Source organism: Lichenostomus cassidix, chromosome 15 (assembly GCF_008360975.1).
Source record: "Lichenostomus cassidix isolate B80296 chromosome 15, HeHo_3.0, whole genome shotgun sequence".
NCBI lineage: Eukaryota > Metazoa > Chordata > Aves > Passeriformes > Meliphagidae > Lichenostomus > Lichenostomus cassidix.
Genome location: NC_139496.1, coordinates 4,645,073 through 4,652,473, shown reverse-complemented (window position 1 = coordinate 4,652,473; position 7,401 = coordinate 4,645,073). Strand labels below are relative to the sequence as shown.

At 62.7% G+C, this 7,401-nt stretch overlaps 1 long non-coding RNA gene across 1 annotated transcript; it reads right to left on the bottom strand.

The window, feature by feature from the left end:
- Window positions 1-786: 786 nt before the first annotated feature.
- Window positions 787-6,388, bottom strand: LOC146430240 (uncharacterized). Its single transcript, XR_014855301.1, has 3 exons — window positions 6,233-6,388; window positions 3,982-5,768; window positions 787-3,717 (listed from the first exon to the last, which is right to left on the bottom strand). It is a non-coding gene; the product is annotated as an uncharacterized LOC146430240 (long non-coding RNA).
- Window positions 6,389-7,401: the final 1,013 nt, after the last annotated feature.

The following is a 7,401-nucleotide window of genomic DNA, read 5'->3' as shown; positions in this document are numbered from 1 at the left end:
TGGCCGGGGTGGGGTCCAGCCTCCCCCTCCGGAGATGGGCAGGCAGGCACAGTGTCCTGCTCGGCGTGACCATCGTGTCCCGAGCTGGAATCCCAGAACCGTGGTGATTCCAATGGTTTGTGCTGGAACGGACTTAAAGCTCGTTTCTTTCCGCTTCCCCCGTCACGGGTAGGGACACCTTCCGCTATCCCAGGCTGCTCCAAGCCCCGTCCAGCCTGGCCTTGGACACTTCCAGGGGCTTTCCTGGAGCACGAGCTCCACCTGCCGCCGTGCAACAGGCCCGGTACCGGCGAGTGCTCCGAGCCCCCCGCGCCCCCCGCAGCCCCTTCAGCCCCTTCAGCCTCCGCAGCCCCTTCAACCCCTTCAGCCCCTTCAGCCCCCGCAGCCCCTTCAACCCCTTCAGTCCCTTCAGTCCCTTCAGCCCCGCAGCCCCCGGTCGCCTCCTCCCCGCTCCGCGCTCCCGCAGCTCTCCCCGCCGACCCCCGGGACTCCCGGCTGGGAGGCAGCGTGGGATCCGTGCCCGCTCTGCTCCCCGGGCGATGGCACCTCGCCCCCAGAGCCGCCATCCTGCCGTGCCCGGGGCTGACCCTGCTCCTGCGCTCCTGCCCGGCACCAGCCCCGCCGGTCCCGCCACATCCCAGGCGGCCCCTGCTCCTCAGTAGGGTGATGCGGTGAGGACAGCCTGTCCTATCCCCCCACCCCCCTTTGGGAGCTGGGGCACCCCCAGCCCAGCCTCACACGGCTCCCCCAGCCCCCCACACCGCACAAAGACAGAAGACTGCGAGGTGGTTGCACACTTGCCATGTTCACAGTAGACATTACAGGCAGTGGGGACATCCTCGGAGCTGTGGGGACGTCCTCGAGGCTGTGGCGACCTGTGGGACTCCTGAGGCCACCCCAGGACCAGAGTATCCTCGTGCCATGCCGGTGTCCAGCCCCACTGTGGCTGTGCCCACAGAGAGGAGCCCTGAACCCACCCACCCTGGGCCCAGCCTGGCTTGTCCTCCTGGCCCAGTCCTGTCCCTGTGCTGCCCACTCTGCCACAGCAAGGCCCTGTCTCCCCCTTCCATCAAACAGGAGCATCAGCCCAAAAACCCATCCTGGTGCCAGCCGTGCAGAGGAAGGGGTGTTGGGGGATTAGTAGGATAAGGTGGAGGTTGGACAGACACAGAGCTGGGTGGGGAGGGGACAACCCCACCAGCCTGAGAGAGACTCTCCAGCTAAAGGACCAGGCTGGGATGCCCAGGGAGGTGGCAATGTCACAGGGCCACCCAGAAGACTCCGCTCTAGCTCTGCCTTCCAGTGCAGGCAGGAGAGCTGCCATGGGGTGACAGTGACAACAGCCAGTGACAGCAGGTGGGCTGGGGAGGCCCTCACCATGGCAGCAGTGAGTGCGAGGCAAAGCCAAGAGAGGGCAACCAGAGCTGGACACTGTCTGGGTCTGCCCAGGGCCACCATCCTCTGCTGGCACACAGGGCTGGCTCTGCCCCACTGCTCATGGCAGCCGTGAACGCTGCTGTGCCTTGGATGTGCCACACCAGCAGGGCAGGGTCTGGATCCTTCACCCTGGCAGGATCCCTGCAGAGGCTGGGGACGTTCATCAGACAGAAAGCAAACCCCATGGCCTGATGGCAGAGCCCCCTGTGACACCCACTGCCCACCTCTGGGGCCAGGGGACCCTGCAGGGACCAACCCAGTGACACAGAGCTGAGTTAGTCAGGGCCACGCTGCCAGCAGTGGCTTCCACATGCACCAGGCACAAGAGGAGCTGTGGAGAGACAAAGGGGGTGAAGAGAGGAGCCCAGGAGCGCCAGTGCTGGGAGCAGCATGAGAACATTGCCCATGACAGGTGACCTGGGGCCTCAGGAGAGCCCCAAGCTCAGGCTCATTGCAATCGTTTCTCTCTGTGGCTGAATCTCTTTGCAAATTGGGTTTGCTGGGCCTTTACAGCCATTACTGTCATTATTATTGGGTTTGTATTGTCCTATAGCCACTCAGCCTCTTTTCCTCTTTGTGCCACATGAAATTTGTTGGAAAACAGGCCAAGAGGGAAATTTTCAGAGTGCCCCAACCTGAGCATCTTCTTTCCCATGGTACCCAACTGGAGCCAGGGATGCTCTGCGGCACCAAAAATCAGGTGCTGCAGGTAAGTCCAGGAGGAGCCACTGTCACTTGTCATGGCAAACAGCACCCGAGAGGCAAAGTGCAGAGAGAGTTGTTAGTAGCAAGAGAGAAACAGTCAGGGAGGATTAGTACAGTGGGAACAGAAGAACAGGTTAGTAACAGAAGCAGGGCACTGGTCTGCCTTAGACGACACACACACTGGAAGAGAAATGAAGAGAAAAGCAGCAATGGTTAGTTTGTTTAATTCAGTTCAGGAATGTGTTAGTAACAGAGATCTACCGGCTTAAAAAGGAACTGAAAAGCTTCTGCTGATAAAACCGTTTTAGGCTCCTAGTCAGCAACAGGCTCCACAGGCAGAGCCGGGCAGGGCGTGTGGGGAGAAACCCTCTCCTCATGCCGCCGAGGGCTACCAGGGACAGGGACTGCTAGTCCCCTCTGCTGCCCAGGACCGGGGCTGCCAGTCCTCTCTCCAGCCCACAGCCCTTGCCCATCCCTGCCTGTGCAGCCTGGCGCTGACACCTGGCACTTCCAAACCCCTTTCCCAGCTTTTCCGTTCCCCTTTAAAGGCAGCGCTGCCGCCGTGGTTAGTGGGAGCCAGGCAGGGCTGCTGTGGGTTAGTAGGGCATGCGCTGGGCTGGTTAGTGGGTTAGTCCGTGTGCCAGGGGCCGTGGCAGCCCCAGGGAGGGCACAGGGGTCCCAGCAGGTTAGTAGGTTAATATTGGCAGCATGCAGAGCAGGGCCCAGCAGCAGCAGGGCTCTGGCTCACGAGAGCAAGGAGGCGTTTTTGGGCTTTGCCACCGGATTGGCGTTTGGGAAGGTGTTAGTGGAGGGTTTAGGCTGTGTGACACAAGCTCTCTGAATGAAATGCTCAGCAGGCTTCTGCCCCTCTGATCCCTGCCAGGAGGTACCAAAGGCCCCAGCAGTGAGTGTCCCCCTCTGTGCTTCCCACAACTGGGATTGGGAATGTGAGAGACAGGATGCATGGAGGAGAGACTCCCAGCAGTGCCTAAAGGAGTCTAAAGGAGCTGGAAGAAGCAGAGAAGGAAGGGGAGAAAGCATCACTGGCAGTGTCTGGGGTAAGGCACCACAAACCAGGTGTTTCTCCAAGGGGAGCAAAGGCAGGGTGCTGCCAAGACATGGCACCTCCAGGGCAGAAAGCACCAGCACTTCACTGACAGCCAGAGGGAAGGGGAGGATCAGTGGGGACAAACAGGGTCCCCTTGGGCTCTGGCTGTGTCTCCATGAGGAGCTGGCACAGCTCTACCCCTGCTCCCTTTCCCTTCTCCCTCCTCCTACATTGTGTTCAGGGAAGGGGAAGGTCTGGGAGGCAGCAGGACACCCCAGCACCTTGCAGGAAAACCACGTGCACACATAGCCCCATGTCCTCAAGTGTCACCACTGCAGTCTCCCAGGCTGTGTCCCCCGCAGTGGCCAGGCTCGTGGCTCCAGCCCATGGCTGTGGGCACCAAGGCACTCTGCTGGGGCCAGCCTGGCTCTGGCATCATGTGTTGGTGGCGATGGCAGCTCCTGAGCCTCCGGACACGGTCAGTCTGGCCAGGCAGGAGCTGGGGCTGTGCCCCTGGGGTGGTGGCACTGGGGAGCAGAGATGCTGTGAGACCCAGGGCTGTGGCAGCCACCCCCTCCCCACTGCTGGGCATGCGTGGGGACACATCCTCTCATGCAGGTGGCCTTGGGGATGGCGTGACCCCCTGCATGCTGCTGGGGCCTGGGGAAAACCCTCGAGGGGATGGACCCTGGGGAGGAAGGCTGGTCCTGGCTGCCCAGCGCCCTCCTGGCTCACGAGGAATGGGAGAGTGTGGGGCTGGCACTACCTGTGTCCACTCCCCAGAGTCCTACCTGTGGTCACCAGCTACGCCAGTGCTGTGCAATGTCCCCTGTTCCGTGTGGCTCTGTGCTGGGGAGGCAGCGAGGGGACTGTGTGAACAGACCTCAGGTCAGTCATTAGCAGCTGCAAAAGAAACAACCAACGCAGCAAGGGAGAGAAACAGGGCACCATTCTCAGGCACAGCCCTGCCAAGCTGGCAGGAGCCTGGCAGGAGGGCTGGGCATGGGTCCTCCTGTCCCTGTCCCCTTGCAGAGGGGTGGAGCTGCACCGGGCACAGAGGGACGTCAGGAGCCACCATGCCAGAAATGGTGGCAATGCCCCAAACTGTCCTACCTGTTGCTGGGAGCCCTGCACTGGAGGCAGGGCCTGATTGCCACTGCTGCTGCCACCGCTGCTGCCACCTCTGCCCCTGCCCTGTGGTTAAGCTGGGTCGCTGTGACCCTGTAGTTCCACAGGCACTGGTCGTACTGGGGCCACTGGCGGTCACAGCCGCGCTGTGGTGGGTGCTGCTCCACCTCCTCGGGGATTTGGGGACACGTGGCTGGTGCCAGCAGCCAGCCTATGTCAGTGGCCTGCTCTGCCCTGCCCTGCCCTGCCCTGCCCTGCCCGCCTGGGCAAACCGGGACAGCGGCAGGTCCCGGGGGAGCAGAGCCGTGATGACTCTGCAGTTCAGCTGCAGAGCCGCTCCTGCTTCCCACGGCTCTTTGTCACCACACGCCGCAGGCGCTGCCGGCTGGACAGTCCCTCTGGTGGGGACAGCACGTCCAGGAGGCATTTGCAGCCCAGCTGCGGTGGGGCTGAGCAGCGGGAATGAGCTGGAGATGCCATTGAGCATCTGGCAAATGGATCCCCTGCCTGGATCCGAGCGGGAGGTGCCTGCGGTGGGGCAGGCGGGACGTGACCGCGGCAGGATGGCCTCTCTCGCCTGGCAGTGAAGCACATCCCAGGGGACAGGGAGGGAAAAGCAATTTCGTGCAGCCAGGGTGCAAATTTTGGGCAGACAGCCAAGAGCTCGTCTTGGGAGAGAGCTTGGGCTGCCACTGCCACGCGCGTGGGTGGCACAGACAGTGTCCCTGGGGCTGGACAGCCGAATTAAATGGGGGCTAAACCTTCTCCTCGAGTGAGGAGAGAGGGAGAGGAGCACCAGCTCCACCGCAGGCAGGGGCGAGGAGATGGGGGCACAGCAGGCACGGCGCTACCGCGAGAAATCCCAGAGAGATGATGTCTGGAATGTGGCATCCGGGCACTCTGACCCCCTAGATCACAGCGGGGTGGCCACACACCCCTGCCCCGTGCCCTGCCAGCGCTGCCCGACCCTCGCTGCCACCCAGCAGAGCCCAGGCTCCGGTGCTGCTGCAGTGATGCCAGGCGCTGCTGCCTTTGTCTGCAGCTCTGGGCTGGGAGAAGGGGGGTGTGAGGGTGTGAAAGGCTCCCTGCAAGCCCGGAAAGCCTGAAAACCTGATTATTTCTGGGCTCCTCCTGGCTCCCCGGGCAGGACCTACCCGCACACACAAAAGACTGCGAGACAATGAGGGAGAGAAAATGGCTCCGCAAGAGCCCGGAGCATCTGCCAGGTTAACTGTGAGGGGAAGGAAGGGCTGGGCTGTGCCCTGGGGCTGCTGGCCCCAAATTCGCCTCTAATCCCCGCCTAGGATCATCAGCTTTAAGAGAAAATGAGGGGGGGTGGGGGTCGAGACAAAGCAGAAAAACAGCATTTTGGCTACAAATCCTCCCAGGAGCATTGAAAATCAGGCAAGAATCCATTTACCTGGCAGGCGCCCTATTCTTGATGAGGATTCTGAAAAAAAAAAAAAAAATACAAACAAGCGGTGCAGCGGTTAGTTCTGATTTGGGCCGGGGGCTGCAGGCGGTGTCCGGGGGAGGGCCAGGCTGCCTCCGGACCGCGATCACCGGGATGTGGCCGGGAACACGCTGCGGGATGCGCCGCTGCCCCTCTCCTCACAAAGGGAGGGGGCCCGGGCTGCCTCTGCCTGGAACCCCCGGGCAGTGGGGGGCTCCTGCCGGGGCGGGGTCCTGGTGGGATTTTTTATAACCAGGGAATTATATATTGGGGCGGGAGGAAGGGTATTTTTTGGGAATGGAGCGAAAGGGAGCAGTCGCGCCCCCACCGCCCTGAGCGATGCCCCAGGACCCCCCGAGTCCCGCGGCGACATCCCCCCTGCGACCCCCCCCGCGCCCCCAGACCCCACCGGCGCCCCATCCCCGTCCGCAGGGAGCCGAGCCATGTCCGCGGTGCGTTACCTGCTCCCCGGGGTGTCGGGCTGGGGCTGGGGGGCGCCGGTTCCGCTAGCTCCTGCCCGCCGCGCCGCTCCTTTGTGCTGGAGCTTTCCCAGAGCATCACTGAGGAAGAGGCGGCCACGGAAACTCCTCCTCCAGCAGCCCCCCCGCCCCGGCCCTACCTACGGCGCAGGAGGATGCTGCAACTCGCATTAAATTTTAATGCTGGAAATGCGGCCGAGTCACCTTTTCCCCGCGCCGCTCCCGCACCATCCCCGCACCGCTCCCGCTGCGGGAGACCCCTTTGCCACGACAGCCACTGCAAAGGCCACTGTCACCCCTGCCAGCACATCGTCCGCTGCGGTGTCACCCACAGCCATGGGTGTGACCCAGGGGACAAGGGGCGCTGGGCGGGGGCTGTCGGGCACTGCCCTGGGGACATGGTGGGCAGGATGCGGCCGGGTTCGGTGGGGACGGATGGCGGAGAGGGCAGCCCAGCCTGGGGACACAGCTCCCCTCCCGTGCGGGGGCTGTGACAGCCCCTCCGCAGCGCTGTGCAGCTGCTGGGCTCCCGCATTGTTCTCCAAGTCCCCGCCGGCTCCCCGGGGACCCCCGGTCTCGCCGCCAGCTGCCCACCGTGCCTGGCCATGTGCTGGCCCTTTTCCCGGACCCCGCGTCCCCTCGGGGCTCTGGGGAGGAGCTGGGCAGGGCCGGGGGGTACCCAGGACGGTGGGCTCCCCCAGCTGTGGCCGTGGAGGGGACTGGAAGCTCCCTCTGCTCCTCAGGTCTCGCTGGCTGCCGGCCCCGGAAGGGTTTGCCTGAGGGTTTCACCCAGCCCATCCCAAAACGTTTTGTTTCTTCTTCTATTTTGTCTTTTTAATTGTGATTTCCTGCCGAGAGAATCCCTTCCTGGGCAGCATTCCCTCCGCTGGTGGCCTTGCTGCTGCAAATGTCACGGATGGGACAATTTCACCACATCAAACTTTTTCTCCAGAGCTCTTCTGAAATGTGGAATTTTTCCAGGCCCAGCATTGGCTGGAAATTGTGCATTCCCAGCTTTGGCTGCACACTGGGTGTGAGGGAGTGAGGGATGGGTGCCAGGATGGGTGCAGGGAGGTGTACAGGTGTGTGAGAGTGCTGCGATGGGTACAGGGTGTGCATGGATGCAGGGATAGGTGTACAAAGTGCACCTG